At 51.2% G+C, this 16,950-nt stretch overlaps 1 long non-coding RNA gene across 1 annotated transcript; it reads left to right on the forward strand.

Annotated features, from left to right (window-relative positions):
• The first annotated feature begins 11,779 nt into the window (after window positions 1-11,779).
• LOC149347788 (uncharacterized) lies at window positions 11,780-12,797 on the forward strand. Its single transcript, XR_016292210.1, has 2 exons — window positions 11,780-12,037; window positions 12,654-12,797. It is a non-coding gene; the product is annotated as an uncharacterized LOC149347788 (long non-coding RNA).
• The last annotated feature ends 4,153 nt before the right edge of the window (window positions 12,798-16,950 follow it).

Raw genomic sequence — 16,950 nt, forward strand, 5'->3', positions numbered from 1 at the left:
TGTATAAGTGGACCACAGGCCTCACCTTATGCTATGACGTGTCAATTGCCCGCAGAGGCTGCCGCTGTGGAAACCAGCTGTCGGTCGCGATTGTTCCAGGAAAATGGCAGGAGGCCTCCAGAGCGCCGACGATAACTTCAAGGAGTCCCCCACTGAGTCTTCTCTTGAGGACCTGTCTGCGGCATGGACACCGGCATTCCGCATCTCTTGCACTGAACCCGAAGACACGTCGTGTTTGGCGCAAGGCCACGCCACCAGTGCCACTCACGCTCACGCACGCGCTCTCCCTTCCCTCCGCTCACTGGTCTCCTGCTCCCCCTGGCATCGATATCTTCATAATTAGTCACGAGACGTTTCCTGTTTTTTTTTTGCCTTTTTTTTTGAGGAAAGGAAACGGCGCAGTAACGGTCGCATCTCGGTGGAAATCTGAACTGCGCCCTAACGAAAGGGATAAACGAGTGAGTGCGAGAGAAAGGAAAAAAGGGATGCCGCAGTGGGGGGGGGGGGCTCTGGAATAATTCAGACCACCTGGGTATCTTTAACGTGCATTGACATCGCACAGCACATGAGTGCCTCTTGCATTCCGCTTTCATCGAAACGCAGCCGCCACCGCGGCCAGGTTCGAACCCTGGAACTCCGGCTCGGTAATTGAGCGCGCTCAGCCGCCGGGGTGCCTCATGGGTTATGGCGCTGGGCTGCTGTCCCGAAAGAGACGGGTTGGATCCCGGCCGCGGCGGTCAGATTTTTATCCAGATGAAATTCTAAAAAAACCATGTACTGCGCGACGTCGTTCCACAGTAAGGAACCCCAGAGGGTAGAAATTTCCGGAGCCCTTCACAACGGCGTCCCTCATAGCCTGAGTCTCTTTGCGAGGTAAAAGCCACTAATAAACGTTGCGTCAAAAGCGTGGCGTGGGGCTGGTGGGGGGTTAAAAAAAATTACCGACGATTACGTTACTTCCTAATGCGAAATTTGAGCGCAGCAAATAAGCTGTTTCACCTTTTCGATAGTGAGTCAACCCCAGCTGCGGAGTTGGTTTCAGGGACAACGCCGCCGATCCCGACACAAACAATATGATACCCTCGCTTCCGCAGCGCTAAGAACCAGGTCTAGCCGTGGGAAGGTGGTCACGTATTCGTCGACGTGCCGGGGCCTACGTGAAATAACCGGCGCGTCGGCAACTGAAGAGCACCCTATCCGCCACACAAGAACAAGGGGGGGGGGGGGACCCTTTCCACCTCTTTCTACATGGCGGCGACGGTGTTCTATGCAGTCACGTTATCTTGACTCTCTAGCGGCGTCAGCGGCATCCAGCGGTATCAGTCGGTCGTTATCAGTCGGTCGCTGCTAGCGCTGGGGGGATGAAAGGGGGGCGGAGCTGGTTACGAGGCCGACGCCGACGACGACGCGAAACCCAGGAACGGACGCCAAAGAGCTGCGCTCTAAAATTAGGAGTCACTTTTGCGACTAAAGTGGTGCAAGGCGAAAGCCTTAGTACAGCATTCTGTCACGAATGTGGTTGTGAATGATGAATCAAGTGCTGCCAGCGAATGACGCGTCCATTGGCTGTCTGCGTGTGTTACTGATGTGTGGTTAACATGTTAATCTTCGCCTGTAAGAGTGGAACGCGACAGTGTCTTGCAACGCTGCCAGGGAGTCTACAGAACGCCATCGCCAATTCGGCTGTACGCCTTGCTGGACGGTAAATTTATTTTTTGAGGAAAGGAAATGTATCTCTCTCGCATATCTGGGTGGACACCTGCACCTCGCCGTAAGGGAAAGGGGGAAGATGGGAGTGAACGAAGACGCCGTATTAGCTAGACGCGCCTTTGTTCATTCCAAACCATTCAGCTGGCATTACGGAGTGGCTAGCGTGCTCGTATCGCACTCCGGAGACCCTGGTTCGATTCCCCAACTCGACCAATTTCGTTCTCGGTTTTATTGATTTATGCGGTCTAACTAGAAAGGTTAATTAGGCTATTTCATATTTATGTTATTGCATTTCTATCCATCGTGTTCTGTCATTAACCTGTCAATTGTTGGAACTGTCTAGGATGTTCGACACAACGTATATGAAACGAGCAACGTCTTACTGAGTGGGGAAGTGCGTGGTGGTGGAGGGAACGCGGCTTCGTACTTATTTTTTTAAGCAGCGTCTTTTTCCGCGGACGCTGTTGTCGCTGCGGCGCGCGTCTTTCTTTTCTTTTCTTTTCTTCTGACCTCTTCATTCTCCTCTATATTAATTAGGCTAATCGATTAATTAAGCAATTAACTAAACTCAGTCCAACTTAGTTGCAGCATCACTATACGATCCCTTTGATTGGTTGCATGGTTACTAGCCAAAGTACAATTGGCCCCATTTGAAATTCGCGCACTGTGACGTCACGAGCATTTCGACCAATTGAAAAGCGTGACATTGGGGGCGGAGCTGGTTACGAGGCCGACGACGACGCGAAACCCAGGAACGGACGCCAAAGAGCTGCGCTCTAAAAAGGCTGTCAAAGGTTCGCAGCAACCAAGGGTTACGGATTAATTTCGACCACACGAGGTTCTTTGAGATGCGCTGGTATCGCCCAGTAGACTAGCTTCATATGCGTTTCGCCACTATGGGAACGTGGCCATGGACACGTGACACATACGTGCGACGTACAGTCGCGGGCAAAAAAGATTGGCACACACGACGGAACACCAGAGTGCCGGAATGACAACGCGTGGCGCTGCGGGTGGCGAAGAGGCTGATAACGAGAGTGCCGGGCCGTTCCCATTCTACAGTATTAGGGGGGTTCAGTGGACTGCCACGGACAGCAAAATTGCTGGCTAAAAGCAGCGCTATCATCTATTGTTCCCGCGAGTTGCTTTTGACAAACCATCGCGGACATAAAAAACAGTAATAAAAAGAAGCAATCTTTGCTCATGAAAACCGAGCCAAAATAAATGCCGCAAGCACAGTCACGTAGGGTCGGCATTTCAACGCTCGGGCGGTGCACGCTTGATAAAGCTTACTTCCTGCCGTCCCCCCCTAGGCTGCAAACATGGAAGCGGCCCGTTAGGCAGGTCTGCGTACCGCAGCGCCGCGTGGTGAGATATAAGAATTCTAATCGCCAGTGATCTGTGCTAATATTTTTTGCTCGCGACTGTAGGTTAGGTTTTATGGGGTTTAACGTCCCAAAGCGACTAAGGCTATGAGAGACGCCGTACTACAGTGATCGACAGACGCGCCTTGGCGTCTGTATCGTAAAGTGCGTTCCGGATACTGGATAGACAGGGCGCCTACCGTACCACCCTGGCAGGTGGCGTTTAGTAGCTGATCGAGAGTTTGCTCACCGAATGAACACAGCGGCCAACTGCTACAGTGCCGCTTGTCTGCCACAACGTTGTCAGCGCTAACGCATGGACCCCACATCTATCTCTTAGCACCGCCACGTGCCTGAAAGCGCTACTGAGGCGTCCATTGACCGAGGGAGCCAGTTATGCACCCTTCCCTTCCACAAAAAAATTCAGAGGGGGCACTTTGCTGACCTAAAATGCGGTGAGGCGAAAGCATTAAAAGCGGTGTTGCTGCTTGTGACACTGATGTATGGTTAAAATGTTAAGCTTGGCCTCTAAGAGTGGAATGCGACAACGTCTTGCAACGCTGGCAGGGAGTCCACAGAACGCCATCGCCCATTCGGCTGTAGGCCTTGCTCGTCGGTAAATTGTTTTTGAGGAAAGGAAATGTATCTGTCTCGCATATCTCGGTGGACACCTGCACCTCGCCGTAACGGGAAGGAAGGACGATGGGAGTGAACGAAGACATCGCATTCACTATACTCCGTTTCATACATCATGTGCAACGCGGTGAAGGCTACGGAAGTAGTCCGCAGAAAAAAATAAAGAGAGGTGTATCCCTCCGCGCTGTTTTGTGGCCGTGCGGTCTAACGCGTCGCTCCATCTTCCTCCCTTCCCGTTACGGCGAGGTTTAGGTGTCCACCGAGATATGACAGATATATTTCCTTTCCTCAAAAACATATTTACCGACGAGCAAGGCGTATTTGTCCGCGTTTCAGATTGGTCCAAATTGTCGTCACGCCGCTGAGCTGGACGCCATTTTCTCAAAAGTAAAAGAGAGGCGGACAGAAAGAGTAAACACGGCTATATTCTAGGCACTATAACACGGCGGCCAGCGGGGACAGCGAAAACGTGAAATGGAAAAAGACGACACACGCAAAATACAAAATCATAGATCTCGACCGATTCGCTCGCAATATCATCGTTTTTGGTCACGCTGATGACAAATGTATTACCCACGAAGCCTGTCGGCAATGCATTTGTTATTTTTCGCTCACCACAAGCAACGCACTATTTTCTGTCACGGATGCAGGCTGCGCAAAAAAGAGCGCTAGCTTTGACAGCGTTGCACCTGGTGTATGAAACGGAGTATAGACGCGCCTTTCTTCGTTCCAAACCATCGAGCTGGCATGGCGGAGTGGTTAGCGTGCTTGTCTCGAACTCCGGAGACCCTGGTTCCATTTCCCAACTCGACTAATACCCTACTCGGTTTTATTTATTTATTCATGTGGTCTGACTATAAAGGGTAATTAGGATAATTGCTTAACTATTATTAGCAATTAGTAAATCGAATTCCATCGATTAGGTATCGGTAAAGCAGTGATGGGCATATGCCCATATAAGGCACGTGACCGAAACGCGGACACATTTGCCGACACTAACGACAGTATGAGGCATTAAAGGCTTTCGCCTTAAAAGTCATTTGAGTCTATAACGTTGTCAACGCCAACACCAGTAACACACTGAACGCCGACGAAGTACCGCCCATCGTGTACCGCCTTCCTGCCACAGTTGCCAACGCATGCAGCGCACATCTCTCACTACCGCCACGTAGCTTAAATAGCGACTGAGGTGCCCACTGTTCCAGGGGGCCGGTTATACTCATTTCCTTTCCTTTCGAAGCTTCCATTCTTCATCGGTTTCGGCGCAGCTTCGGAGCGGCAGAAGGTAGAGTCGGTAAACGTGTAGCAGGACGTAATAAAGCTTTAGCTTTAAAAAAAAATTCAGGGGGCACTTTGACTGTCTAAAGTGGGTAGAGGCGGAAGCGTTTTCCGCACCACCTTCGCTGTTTCTGTGGCACTGGTGGCGTCACATGTAATTAAGTACTAATTACTAAGTGATGACAAATCTCTAATTAATGGTTAATTACTGATTAAAGGCTGAATACTAATTAACTGCTAATTAATGACGCTTAAGCTTCGCATTTAGGAGTGGAACGCGACAGCGCGTTGTAGCGCTGCCAGGGAGTCCACGGAACGCCACCACCCGTTCGGCGCGATGCCTTGCCCTTTGAACGCAACGCTTTTATGCGAAGCATACTAAAATAGCCCAACCCAGCTCCTCGAGCGCGGCGGTGTCGTTACCATTGACCTTTCGTGACCTCCATGTCATACCACATGATGCGTGACGTCACAGCAGATGAAAAACGGGGGCCCAACTCGCGCCGTCGCGCGAGGCGTCGTGACCAAGTATGACCACTTGGTGCGTGACGTCACAGCAAATGAGAAACGTAGCGATGAGAGGTCTCCCGGCCATGCTGAACAAGATCCCTGATCTAAAATTCAGCATGTACGCGGACGACATAAACATGTGGATGAATAACGGAAGCGACGCGGAAATTGAGTGGAGTCTTCAAAGGGCAGCAGACGTAGTGGTGAAGTACGCGGCCGAAAGAGGCCTGGCGTGCTCACCGCAGAAGTCGGAGCTCTTCGTGTACAATAGCAACAGCAGGAACAAGAGAGACGTAGAAATTAAAGTGGTGGTGGGAGGCCTGGAGGTGCCCAGGGTCGAGGAAATGAGGATCCTAGGCATGTTTATCAACAAGAAAGGCAACAACACCAATACCATAAAGAAATTAGCCACATAGGCAGACCAAGTGGTAGGCATATTCAGGAGGGTAGCGGTAAAAGGGCGAGGACTAAAAGAAAGGAATCTCCTGAGAATGTCGCAGGCGTACGTAATAAGTCGGATCTGCTACGCGACACCGTACCTAAACATGAACAAGGCAGAAATAGAGAAGGTAGATAGAATATTGAGGAAATGCGCCAAGCGAGCTCTGGGACTTCCGATAACTACGTCGACGGAGCGGCTTGAAAAAATGGGGGTACACAACAGATGGGTTGAGCTGGCAGAGGGGGTGAGGATATCCCAATTAGAACGGCTCGGCCAGTCTGAAACGGGCAGGACAATACTCGAATGGATAGGAATCCGGCCAGAAAGTAGCACGCACAAGATGGTAAACATCCCGGCAGGAATCAGGGCCAAGATATGCGTCCCACCTATGCCGCGGAACATGCACCCCGTGTATAACAAGGAAAGGCGAGAACATAGGGCTAAGGCCTACGAGAGGAAGATGAAGGAGCGACCGGCAGACCAGGTGGCGTACGTAGACGCGGCGTGCGGACAGCACGGGGCGGCTGTATCCGCTGTGGTCGACGGGGCAGGAGTACCAACGGTAGCGGCTTCGAGCCGCACGAGAGATGCCAATGCGGCGGAAGAGTTGGCGATAGCGCTCGCTTGCGTCGGTACCAAGGCCACGACGATTTTAAGTGACAGCAAAACTGCAGTAAGAAACTTCGCGAAAGGAAGAATCTCGGAAGAGGCCAAACACGTCCTCGAGGCGAGGCCGATAGAACGTAACATAGAGATAATATGGATCCCAGCGCATGAGTCTATTGCAGGAAATGAGGCTGCACACGAGCTTGCCCGAGCTCTCTATCACCGGGCGGCCGCAGAGCAGCCCTCCCGCTAGACATGAAAGATAGCCTAATTTCATACCACGAGATCACGGAACATTATAAGCTGAGCAGGAGGGTCTATCCGCCGCCCGACCGTTCCCTCGCAAAAGAGGAGGCAATTGCGTGGAGAAGATTGCAAGGGGGGAATCATATAAGCCCCTTCTGGGTATACATAACAATCTCCAAAGAGGAGAAAGACCAATATTGTATAACGTGCGGGGAGAGGGGCACTCTCGACCATGTCATATGGGAATGTGCTGGAAGCCCGGGCGCCGAGCAAAATACAGAAGATAGAGAAGCCTGGGAGCCCTTGCTGCGGAGCGAGGACCCCGCTAAGCAGCAACAAGCCATCCGCCTGGCGGCTGAGGCCGTGAAGAGACAATGTGTCTTCACCAGACCTTAGTTTGCGAGGCTCCTAAGTAGGGCTCCCTTAGGCCTGCGTGCCGGGGGGTCCAAAAAGGAGTCTCATTTCGGTGGAAATAAACGTTTTGATGATGATGATGACGGGGGCCCAGCCACTGGCCCAGCTCGCGCCGTCGCGCGAGGCGTCGCGACCAAGGAGGGCCACGTGATGCGTGACGTAACGACATAGGAGAAACGGGGCCCCAGGGGAGCGTCTGGTGGTGTGGCGGGTGTGCTCTGCATGAGCTCCCGCCAACTTGATCGACAACGGAGGATATTGAAGGCGGAGGACTCTGAGACTTCAAGAGCCGTTTGCCGAAGCAACGCAGCTTTGAAGGGATTCAAGTTTTTGATGGTAGGCCCGTTTTCATGATTTTATCGCCATTTCTGTGCGGCCTCGTAGGAGCCGAGCGCTAAGCCTAGCGTTCGACCAACCATCGCAACGTGGTCGGGGACTCACCGACGCACGCAAGATACCGGAGCTGGCCGAGGTGGCAAATGATGAGAAGGAACGAGAGGAGGATTGCGTCGAGATGACGGCGCCAGAAGATGAAGCAGAAAAGTCAGGTTTTCAAACCGGCTGGTTTAAACGAGAAGGCAAAAGGTATATACCGGATGAAGATGGCGGCAACAGAAATGCGCAGCAGCAACCTAGCCTAGGAAAATTCAAGCCCCAACTAGGGAAGAAGCTGGCGGAGAAAGCGGTGGAAAAGAAAATATTAGACCTACCAAAAGGCGCTATAAAGCTGCTCCTCAGACCGAGCGGCGGCATAACGGCGACGTGGGGGAACGTGGAAGAATTTGAAGTTGCGAACGCGCTAGCGCAAGAAGCAGGGGTGGATCCGAAGGTGCTTATGAAGGAAGACGTGGTCTCGATAAACATGACACAACAAACCATCTTCGTTGCATCAGCAAGCGAGGACAGGGCTGTGAAGTACCAAGACGCCAAGAAACTGACAATCAGAGGGAAGACGGTGAAAGTAAACAACCATGCACCGATGCCGGACGGCGCGGGCAAGGGAGTCATACACGGAATTCCTATGAGCATGAGTATGGAGCTAATCAGGGAAACATTGGACTGTGACGCGAACGCGCCGATATTGGGCGTACGGAGACTCGGGGACTCTGGCTCCCTGCTGATTCTCTTCGAGGGAAGCGAGGTGCCTTGGCGGGTGAAGTGTCTGGGATCTTTCAAGAAATGCTGGTTGTACAAGAAGAAGCTAGAAGTGTGCGTGACATGCGGCCTACTGGGACACAGAGCTGATGTATGCCCAGACCAGAAAAAACTGAAGTGCCGAGGCTGCGGCAAGGAGAATCCGGAGCAGGGACACACGTGCATCCCCGTATGCCAGCTGTGCGGGGGAGCCCACATGCTGGGCGACAGCAAGTGTAGGAAGATGTATAGGAAGCCGTTCGTGGCGACGAAAGACGCAACTAGCCGAGAAGATGGGAAAGACGGAGGACCGCAGGCCAAGGACGGGCCCAAGGGAAGGTCCAGATCCGGGACGCCCTCGAGATCCGAGTCCGGGGCGAGACTCATGGACAAGAAGGAGTTCCCGAGCTTGCCGTCCAGGGAGGACCCGAGACTACCCAAGACGGGGCCCGAGGAAACGGTAAGCTTCGCGAGCAAGGTCACCCAGGCTAACTCAGAAACAGTAGCGCTGAGGAAGGAAAATGCAGAGTTGAAGGCGAAGATAGGGAAACAAGAGGCAGAATTAAAGAGGCAAGGAACGGAAATTGCGGAGCTGAGGAAAATGATAGCAGAATTAGTAAACAATAAGCCGAGGTCGGTGGCGCCTCCCACGCAAGTGGCAGCGCGAAAATTGCCGGAGGCGATACCGGAGATAGAAGAAGCAGACGAGAAAATGGATACGGAGGTGGTTAGACCCACTGCGATAAAGCGAAAGGCGCCCGAGACCGACCCCCTTGTGACGCTGGAGAGGAAGCTAACGAGTAAATTTGGAAGCAACATTGATAGGCTGGAAATGCAGATGCAGGAAGTGAATATAAGGTTAAACGCTCTAGGGGACATTAAGGGTTCAATGGACAAGATCCTAGCGGCATTAAACGGCCTCACTGAGAGGATGGCGAATACCGAGAGTGTAGTGTTTTCCAACAATGGACAGGAATCAAAGTAAGAAAGAGAACGCCACCATTTGGCAATGGAATTGCCGAGGGTACCGACGGAAGCGAGCGCTATTACAGCACCACGTGCAACATGTAGAAGACAAACCAATTCCTATAGCGCTGCAGGAAACTGGGGGAAATCAGGTAAAACTGGCCGGATACCAAAGTTTCTATAGCGATAGGGGTGAAAAATGCAGAGTGGCCACGCTGGTGAAAAGGAATATAGCAACCCTAGAGCACGAAGTGAGTACGGGGGACATAGAAGCGGTAATGCTAGAAATGATTACGGGACGCAAGAGAGCAAAAAGCATATTTCTGCTTAACATCTACAGCAACCCGAAGCAGAAGAAAATGAAATTCGGAACGATATTTAGAAAAGCCATCAAACTAGCCGGCCAGAGCCCGTTGGTGATCGTGGGGGACTTTAACGCGGCACACCAGGAATGGGGGTACGCGAGGCAAGATCCGAAGGGCAGACATCTCCTTGAGGAGTCCCAAAATCTCGGACTTACCTTGCATACCGACCCATGTGCGCCCACTAGAGTAGGTAGCAGTGTAAGTAGAGACACCGCGCCGGACCTCACCTTCAGTAAAAATGCAGGCAGGGTAGAATGGGCAAACACCAGAGAAAATCTGGGTAGTGACCACTTCATCGTGGCTACGAAGCTGGGAGAAGGAATCAAGCTACGGAAACTCAAACAGGCGAGAATAGTGGAGTGGGACAAATTCAGGGAGATTCGCAGAAGCCACAAAGCTAAGGAAATTGGATACATAGGAGACTGGACGAAACAGCTGAGGGAAGATGCCAGGCACGCGGAAGCAGTAGCTGAAGGGGAAGATGCACCGGAGATAATGGATAGCAAGCTAATGAGCATGTGGAAGGAGAACGAAAGGCTCGAGAAGAGACTCAAGTCTCAAAAATGGAACAGAAATTTAAGGCGTTCGTTAGCCAGACACACCAAGGAAATCGAAACGTATGCTATTAAACTAAACGAGCAAAATTGATACGCCAGGTGCGAAGAAATGGAAAGGGGCATGAGCCTAGCAAAGACGTGGAATATATTGCGACATCTCCTCGACCCGGGAAAATCTAAACAGGCAGCGAGCGCTAACCAAGTGAAAGCGAGCTTTCCAGGGGACGGACAAACAGCCGATGGACAGGCTCAGGGACATTTACATAGGGGACGCGACAGAAGTACGACAGGCAGAATATGGAGGATCGGAAAATGAAGATCTAGATGCGGACATTACGGTAGCGGAGATCAGAGCAGCTATCGCTGAGCTAAAAAATCGCTCGGCCCCTGGCCCGGATAAAATATCCAATGTCATGCTCAGGAATCTAGACAACGACTCGATAGATGCAATTGCGCGGTACATGGACAAAGTATGGACGGAAGGTAAATTGCCAGAGGAATGGAAGCAGGCAGAGGTTGTTCTCATCCCTAAGCCGGGAAAAGAACCAAAATTGGAAAACCTAAGACCGATCTCGCTGACGTCTTGCGTGGGGACACTCATGGAGCACGTAGTGCAAACGAGGTTAACGAGATACATGGAAGATGGAAACCTATGGCCGCACGAGATGGTGGGCTTTAGACCTAAGCTCAGCACGCAGGATGTAATGCTCAGACTCAAACATGACATTGTAGACAAGAAAGGATTAGATGCCAAGGTGATCCTAGGTCTTGACCTCACGAAGGCCTTCGACAACGTCCGACACGAGGCGGTGCTCAGAGGTCTGGAGGAGGTAAACGTGGGCAAGAGAACATACGAGTACATCAAGGACTTTCTCCAAGGGAGGAAGGCGGTGATTAAATTCCACGACGCAGAGTCCCCCGCCATAAGGCTGGGCAGCAAAGGTACCCCGCAAGGCGCCGTACTGTCCCCCTTCTTATTCAACATACCCAAGCAACCACAGATATCCGTCGGACGTACGAGCTAGATCCGAACGTCCTTTGCCGAGATCGGACGTCCATCGGACGTACGAACACAATCCGATTTCGGATATCCGTATTCGTACATCCGCCGGACGTACGGACAGTGTCCACTTTTGTATATCCGCATGAGAGACGAGGTGTACGTCCGAAGGATGTAAGGCCGAGTATTTTCCCAGGCCATGAGTATGGACGTTTTTTATTTCACAGAAAATTCGCGTATTTCGTGTATGTATACTGTTTTATTTGCATCAGTTGGAGGGTTTGACGCGAATGTTTGTAAATTTATGCGATTCCACTCCTACCTGCAGTGCGAGAGCCGCCACCGAGCTAAATTTATCTAAGAGGAAAAGCAGGTGTTGCAGAATTTTGCAAGAACTCAATAACTAGTTTTATATTTATAAAACTTCTCCAAATTAGTGAAGTTGTGCAACATGTCCACCGTTTTGCTAGCTAAACTTGCCATTGAAACCACTCGTATTAAAACTCCCGTGCATTCTGCTATCACCATCATCATAGATGTCAGTTCGCGGTCAGTCCAATCCAATCCATCAGTACGGCTCCGTAGCGCTGTTGCAGCTGATTTGTCGCGTAGTGTTGTCGCGCAGAGCTTTATAGCTCTGTTATTATAATGTGTGGCTCAATTGTTCGGTCTGTGGACGAATGTAGTATGTAACTTAAGCAATTCGAAAGATACGGGAAGCTCCTGAAGCTCTTCTGGAACACCGGAATCCCATACTGCGTCGACCTTGGTTTAAAGAAGGCTTAGTGCACATGTGATTGCCTACGAAGGTATGTATCCAGTACACTTCTTGGAACTTGCTTCTAGGACAATGCAGCATGCTCATATAACATTCGTTCACAGGACAGTGGGAGCAGTAAGCGCGAGGAGATGGCTTCCACAAGTGGGTGCTGTTCTCACACTTTCGGGAGCCCTCGACTCGCGCGGCTAATTGCCACTCCTTCAAAGTTGCGGGACGGAGTATTTTCGCATCTTGTTAATATTTAAGGCATCGCTAGGTTCTCTGTGCCTATATAAAGAGTGGCAACGCGCGAAAGGCAGACCATAGGAAGCATGTGTAGTTCGCAGTGGTTCGCAACGGAAGCTTTGCGGCTTTCTGTGCACAGTCGCGTACAGTGCTGCGCAGGTTAGTGCGCTAAGGCCCATGAGAATAAATAAAGAACATATACATTGTCAAATATGGTGTGGAAAGTGAGAGCTGTTATTGCCTTATACTTATTGAGAGAGAGAGAGGGAAAGGCAGGGATGCCTTTCCCTAAGGGCATTGTCTGTTATACTTGCAGCATTAAACACTTCTATTAATTGGTTCCAATGTTTTTACTTGGGCTGCTACATTGTGGCATTTGTTTTACATGACTGATGTTTGCCGCGTTCTTTTTATTTCAGAAATACTGTGGGTGGGAAGATTACGGATGTGTGTCCCAAGCTTGCCACATTTGAAGAGTCACATTTAAGAAATTTTCCGAATATAACCCATTGCTCTGCTGATATATCATCAACCACAATAAAATATGCCTGCTATGCATCAAACTGTTTTTTGTTTTATTGCATCGCGCGGAGTGAAAAAAGCACGCATGCACCATATATGCGAATATTCGAGAAAGATCCGCCAATGGACGTATTCAACTGGATGTCCGTCGGCCGGCGAACCGTATACCTTTGGCCACCTTTCGTACGGCCGACGGACGTCTACCGGCTGTTTGCGGATGTTCAGCGGACGTACAGAACATCCGAAACAGACCTCTGTCGGCCGTCCGAAGGATATCGGTGGTTGCTTGGGTAGAGATGAGAGGTCTCCCGGCCATGCTGAACAAGATCCCTGATCTAAAATTCAGCATGTACGCGGACGACATAAACATGTGGATGAATAACGGAAGCGACGCGGAAATTGAGTGGAGTCTTCAAAGGGCAGCAGACGTAGTGGTGAAGTACGCGGCCGAAAGAGGCCTGGCGTGCTCACCGCAGAAGTCGGAGCTCTTCGTGTACAATAGCGACAGCAGGAACAAGAGAGACGTAGAAATTAAAGTGGTGGTGGGAGGCCTGGAGGTGCCCAGGGTCGAGGAAATGAGGATCCTAGGCATGTTTATCAACAAGAAAGGCAACACCAATACCATAAAGAAATTAGCCACATATGCAGACCAATTAGTGGTAGGCATATTCAGGAGGGTAGCGGCAAAAGGCAGAAGACTAAAAGAAAGGAATCTCCTGAGAATGTCGTAGGCGTACGTAATAAGTCGGATCTGCTACGCGACGCCGTACCTAAACATGAACAAGGCAGAAATAGAGAAGGTAGACAGAATATTGAGGAAATGCGCCAAGCGAGCTCTGGGACTTCCGATATCTACGTCGACGGAGCGGCTTGAAAAAATGGGGGTACCCAACAGATGGGTTGAGCTGGCAGAGGGGGTGAGAATATCCCAATTAGAACGGCTCGGCCAGTCTGAAACGGGCCGGACAATACTCGAATGGGTAGGAATCCGGCCAGAATGTAGCACGCACAAGATGGTAAACATCCCGGCAGGAATCAGGGCCAAGATATGCGTCCCACCTATGCCGCGGAACATGCACCCCGTGTATAACAAGGAAAGGCGAGAACATAGGGCTAAAGCCTACGAGAGGAAGATGAAGGAGCGACCGGCAGACCAGGTGGCGTACGTAGACGCGGCGTGCGGACAGCACGGGGCGGCTGTATCCGCTGTGGTCGACGGGGCAGGAGTACCAACGGTAGCGGCTTCGAGCCGCACGAGAGATGCCAATGCGGCGGAAGAGTTGGCGATAGCGCTCGCTTGCGTCGGTACCAAGGCCACGATGATTTTAAGTGACAGCAAAACTGCAGTAAGAAACTTCGCGAAAGGAAGAATCTCGGAAGAGGCCAAACACGTCCTCGAGGCGAGGCCGATAGAACGTAACATAGAGATAATATGGATCCCAGCGCATGAGTCTATTGCAGGAAATGAGGCTGCACACGAGCTTGCCCGAGCTCTCTATCACCGGGCGGCCGCAGAGCAGCCCTCCCGCATAGACATGAAAGATAGCCTAATTTCATACCACGAGATCACGGAACATCATAAGCTGAGCAGGAGGGTCTATCCGCCGCCCGACCGTTCCCTCGCAAAAGAGGAGGCAATTGCGTGGAGAAGATTGCAAGGGGGGAATCATATAAGCCCCTTCTGGGTATACATAACCATCTCCAAAGAGGAGAAAGACCAATATTGTATAACGTGCGGGGAGAGGGGCACTCTCGACCATGTCATATGGGAATGTGCTGGAAGCCCGGGCGCCGAGCAAAAGATAGAAGATAGAGAAGCCTGGGAGACCTTGCTGCGGAGCGAGGACCCCGCTAAGCAGCAACAAGCCATCCGCCTGGCGGCTGAGGCCGTGAAGAGACAAGGTGTCTTCACCAGACCTTAGTTTGCGAGGCTCCTAAGCAGGGCTCCCTTAGGCCTGCGTGCCGGGGGGTCCAAAAAGGAGTCTCATTTCGGTGGAAATAAACGTTTTGATGATGATGATGACGGGGCCCCAGCTCGCGGCGTCGCGCGAGGCGTCGCGACGAATGTGTTTCCTGCTTCTGCCGCTAGGTGCGCTGTAGTGAACACGTGATGCTGGAGCGGCGGTATACAAGGGGGTGCGCCTGCCTCTGCTAGGCGTACACGGGATAGAGATGCCTCCTAGAGACAGGGCTGCCCGTTGGAATGAGAAGCAAAAGTTGCGGCGTGCTACAGAGACTGATGAAGAGCGTGAAGAGCGTCTAGCCAAGCGGCGTGCTCGATATGCAACTCGGCGACAATATGCTTCGCATCTGACTAGGCTTAACCTAAGCTAAGCCTCAGCCATTTTGTTGAGGAAAGGAAATGGCGCAGTAATTCTCTGTCATCTCGGTGGACACCTAAACCGCACCGTAGAGGAAGGGAGGAAGTGGGAGTGAAAGAAGATAGATAAAGAGGAGCCGTAATGAAGAAAATGAAAATTGTATTTGAGGAAAGGAAATTACGCAGTAACTGTGTCACAAAATTCAGGGGGACACTTTTTTGACCTGAAGTGTGGTCACTGATGTGTGGTTAAGATGTTAAGCTTCGCCCTTAAAAGTGGAACGCAACAGCGTCTTGCAACGCTGCCAAGGAGTCCATAGAACGCCATCGCCCATTCGGTTCTACGCCTCGCTCGTCGGTAAATTGGTTTTTGAGGAAAGGAAATGTATCTGTCTCTCATTTGTCGGTGGACACCTAAACCTCGCCGGAAGGGAATGGAGGAGGATGAGAGTGAGTGAAGACACCATATTCACTAGACGCGCCTTTGTTCATTCCAAACCATCGAGCTGGAATGGCGAAGTGGATAGCATGCTCGTCTCTCACGCCGAATACCGGGGTTCGATTCCTGAGCTCGACCAATTTCTTAATCGGTTTTATTTATTTATATGGCCTGACTATTAAAGCTAATTAGGATAATTGCGTAATTAAGCAATTAACTAAGCTCAGTCCCACTTACTTGGAGCATCACTATACGATCCCTTCAATTGGTTGGATGGTTACTAGCCAAAGTACAATTGGCCCCGTTTGAAATTCGCGCACTGTGGCGTCACGACCCTTTCCACCAATTGAAAAGCGTGACATTTTCTGTCGACAACTGCTGCTTACAACGATGAGACATTAAAGGCTTCCGCCTTAAAAATGGCTGAGGCTTAGCTTGGTTAGGGTCCCTAGCTTGGTTAAGCCCGGTAATTGCTAAAGCAATTTCCCCTGGCTGCGCCGAGGTTGGCTCGTGGTGTGTCTTAGTGGTGCTCTTAGTAAGGGTTATGTTATCAAAGTTAGTTAATGACGCCTAAGCTTCGCCTTTAGCGTGCTGTAGCGCTGCCAGGAAGTCCACGGAACGCCACCACCCGTTCGGCGCGGTGTCTTGCCCTTTAACGCGACGCTTTTTGAGGAAAGGAAATTACGCAGTAATTCTCTGTCATCTCGGTGGACACCCGAACCGCACCGTACAGGAAGGGAGGAACGCCACCACCCGTTCGGCGCGGTCTTGCCGTTTGAACGCAAGGCTATAAGCCCTCGCTGCGCCTGGTTTGACTGGTCACGTAGAGCGAGCGCCTCCCCCACGGCAGCGGCGCGTGGAGAATTCGCTGGGACGATCGCGACGAGCCGAGTTGGGGGGGGGGCTTTTTCACAGCTAGTATGACGTGACACACAGGTCACGCTAAAGGCGAATGGTGGGTTCTCCGGGACGACGGCGAAGAGTGGAAACCTCGAGCAGTATTGCTTTCGCAATAAAAATTGCAGTTACGGCATTAACGTCCCGAATCAATATACGCTCTTTGAGGTACACCGCACTGCAGGGTTTCCGATTAATGACACCACACGGGGCTCTTAAGCGCCAAAAACGCTCAGGACACTGGCGTACATTTCGCCTCCATCGAAATGCGTTCGAAATTTTTCAGTCGCCTTGCACTCGCCATATAGAAACGCAGGTGTGTCTACAACTCGTGCTCAAGTAGCAAGCGAGATGATGAAGTTCCTGCAGAATAAAAAGAACAACAATCGGTTCGCAAAAATATAGGCGTTAGGGGTGGACGCCAGAACTTATCCGTGTGGCGATGATATTGAGGAGCGATTGAAGAGAACCAAGAAGAGACACGTTTGCGTATTAATTTCGGGTTAATAAATGCAATTAAATTGGCCCACCGGGGAAC

Source organism: Amblyomma mixtum, chromosome 4, assembly GCF_055824585.1.
Source record: "Amblyomma mixtum isolate Tamu chromosome 4, ASM5582458v1, whole genome shotgun sequence".
NCBI lineage: Eukaryota > Metazoa > Arthropoda > Arachnida > Ixodida > Ixodidae > Amblyomma > Amblyomma mixtum.